The sequence below is a fragment of the Protopterus annectens genome, chromosome 3.part1 (genome assembly GCF_019279795.1).
Source record: "Protopterus annectens isolate FY-2018-M chromosome 3.part1, PAN1.0, whole genome shotgun sequence".
NCBI lineage: Eukaryota > Metazoa > Chordata > Ceratodontiformes > Protopteridae > Protopterus > Protopterus annectens.
This window is the reverse complement of record NC_056732.1, coordinates 419,585,462-419,588,029: the sequence shown is the minus strand read 5'-3', so window position 1 is coordinate 419,588,029 and position 2,568 is coordinate 419,585,462. Positions and strand designations below refer to the sequence as shown.

At 58.7% G+C, this 2,568-nt stretch overlaps 1 non-coding gene across 1 annotated transcript in view; it reads right to left on the bottom strand.

Annotated features, from left to right (window-relative positions):
- Window positions 1-2,372: 2,372 nt before the first annotated feature.
- LOC122799049 overlaps window positions 2,373-2,568 on the bottom strand; it is a 3,774-nt gene continuing 3,578 nt past the window's right edge. Inside the window, exon 1 of the ribosomal RNA XR_006364422.1 lies at window positions 2,373-2,568. This exon is cut by the window's right edge and continues 3,578 nt beyond it. This is a non-coding gene — a ribosomal RNA (28S ribosomal RNA).

The following is a 2,568-nucleotide window of genomic DNA, read 5'->3' as shown; positions in this document are numbered from 1 at the left end:
CTCATTATCCTTTAACTCCTGGAGGCTGCCAAGCCGTGCCTTGTCCTTGTGCCCTTAGAGCCTCTCAGGGGGACATCTCTCTGATCCCGGCCACCTGTGCGGAACTCCCACCTGGCCACCGAGGGGGCAGGTATGCTCTCATAGGTACTTCCGAGCCCCCATCCTTTCCGGTCTAGGGAATCACAGTCCCATTCTCCCGCATATCCCCTGGAGGCTGCCAGGCCATGCCTTGTCCCCATGCCATCGGAGTCTCTCATGGGGACCTCTCTCTGATCCAGGCCACCTTCGTGGAACTCCCCTGAGCTGCTGAGAGGCAGGCATGCTCTCATCAAGACTTCTGAGCCCCCCCCTTTCTGGTCCAGGCATCAAAGTCCCCGTCTCTCACATATTCCCTGCAGGCTGCCAAACCGTGCCTTGTCCCTGTGCCCTCAGAGCTTCTCAGGGTGACCTCCCTCCGATCCGGGCCACAATTGTGGAACACCCCTGGACACCTAGGGGCAGGCACGCATTCATCGGGACTTTTGAGCTCCACTCCTTCCCGTCCAGGGCACCACATTCCCCATCTCCCACATATCCCCTGCAAGCTGCCAAGCTGTGCCATGTCCCCATTCCTTTGGTGCCTCTCAGGGGAACTCCCCTGATCCAGGCTGCCCTCGTGAAACTCCCCGGCCACTGAGGGGCAGGCATGCTCTCATCAGGACTTCCGAGCCTCCCTCCTTTCCAGTCCAGGGCACCACAGTCCCCTTTTCCCGCATATCCTCTGCAGGCTGCCAAGCCATGCTGTATCCCAGTGCCCTCGGAGCCTCTCAGGGGGACCTCCCTCCAATCCAGGCTGCCCTCGCAGAGCTCCCCTCGGTCACCAAGACATGCTCTCATTGGGACTGGCATGTCCCCTTCCTTTCAGGACCATTCTGGGGACTTTGTGACTTTTCTGGGATGCCATCGGGTACCGGGTGAGGTCAGACGCCTTCCCCCTGCCTGGCAGGAGCACTCCTTGCCCTGCAGCCTTCCACCAGATGCTCCCTTGAGGACTTCCATCGTGGGGGCTCTGCCTGACCCAACTCACCCGGGCAGGAGCACTCCTGGCCCCACAGCCTTCCCCCAGATGCTCCCTTGGGGACTTCTGTCCCACTGAGGGGCATGATCTGGACCCTCCCACACAGGAGGGAGTGCTCCCTGCATCTATCCTCCTTCCAGACTTTCATCTCTGAGGGAGCAGTGGTCTGGACCCCCTCACCCAGGCAGCAGGTCTCCCAGCCTGGCCATTTTCCACCTCTCTCTCTCCCTTAAGGAATTCCATCAGGAGGGACCCCCTCATGGTTTCCACTTCTACCTAGACAGGAGAGATCTTTTCCCAGGTTACATAACTCCTGGAGGCTGCCATATCATAATGTGTCAACCCTGCCTTCACAGCCCTTTAGGGGAGCTTCCCTCTGAGCCTTCCCAGCCTCATGGAACTCTGCTGGGCCATGAGGCCTCAGCCAGACCCTCAACCAGACTTCCGTGATGCTGGTTCTCCAATTTGCCCTCCACCTAGGGCTTTCAAACTCACACAGTATATGGCCCCTGGTCCTGGCATCTAGGCCCATTTCATCTCGTGCCTCCATCTTGCTCCTCAGCTGTACCAGGCACTGACAAACCTGCTTTTTTTTTGAGCCTCCTGGCACATGCCCCCTTGCCTCCTGAGTGGTGTTGTTCACAGGGCAGCATCCCCACAGTGCCCAGTGAAGGACTGAGGGCTGACCCAGTGCCTGTGGATGGTCACGGGTGTGAGACACCATGGTGGCCCTATCTCCATACCCCTGGGGGCTGGGAGGATGTGATCCTGGATCTGGTTTCCCTGGATGGACCTCTGCCCTCCCCCAGGAGCCATGCACCCACCACCATGTCACTCCTCTGGAGACAACACTTTAGCCTGAGTACACAATCTTCAGACCCTTCCGCACCCACAGGTGTTCCAGCTATCTGGATGGAGGTGCTGGAGGGTGCGGAGCGAGGGGCGTGACTGGGAATGTCCTGCCACATGGGACTCCTCACCAGTGGGTTGCCCCTCCCTGGATGACCCTTAAGCCCGAGTACACAATCCTCAGCCTTTATGGACCTGCAGGGGTTCTGGCTATCTGGACAAAGGTGCAGGAGGGTGTGGAGCAAGGGGTGCGACTGGAGACCTCCTCCCATGGGGGACGTTCCTTTGCCAGTTCGTGCATGAGCCTCCTCCCTTGATCCCCCCACCAGACCCACTCCTGGCACTGAAGGGCAAAGTCCCACTGATGATCTGAACGTTAGCAGAAGGGGGGCAGAATGTAGGGCGGGACTGCCGAGGAGAGGTCTCCCCTCCATACGAGGATGTAAAGCCCATCTCTCCACCTGCCACAAAAGCTTGGCTCGAGGGCTGACTTTCAATAGATCATAGCTTTTTGCTGCTCTGCTATGTACAAAACCCTGACCCAGAATCAGGTCGTCTATGAATGATTTAGCACCCGGTTCCCACAAACGTGCGGTGCACTGCTGGAGAGAGGCAGCTCCCTTCCATCCATGCTCTGACCCAGTGATGAGTGGTGCTCCTTG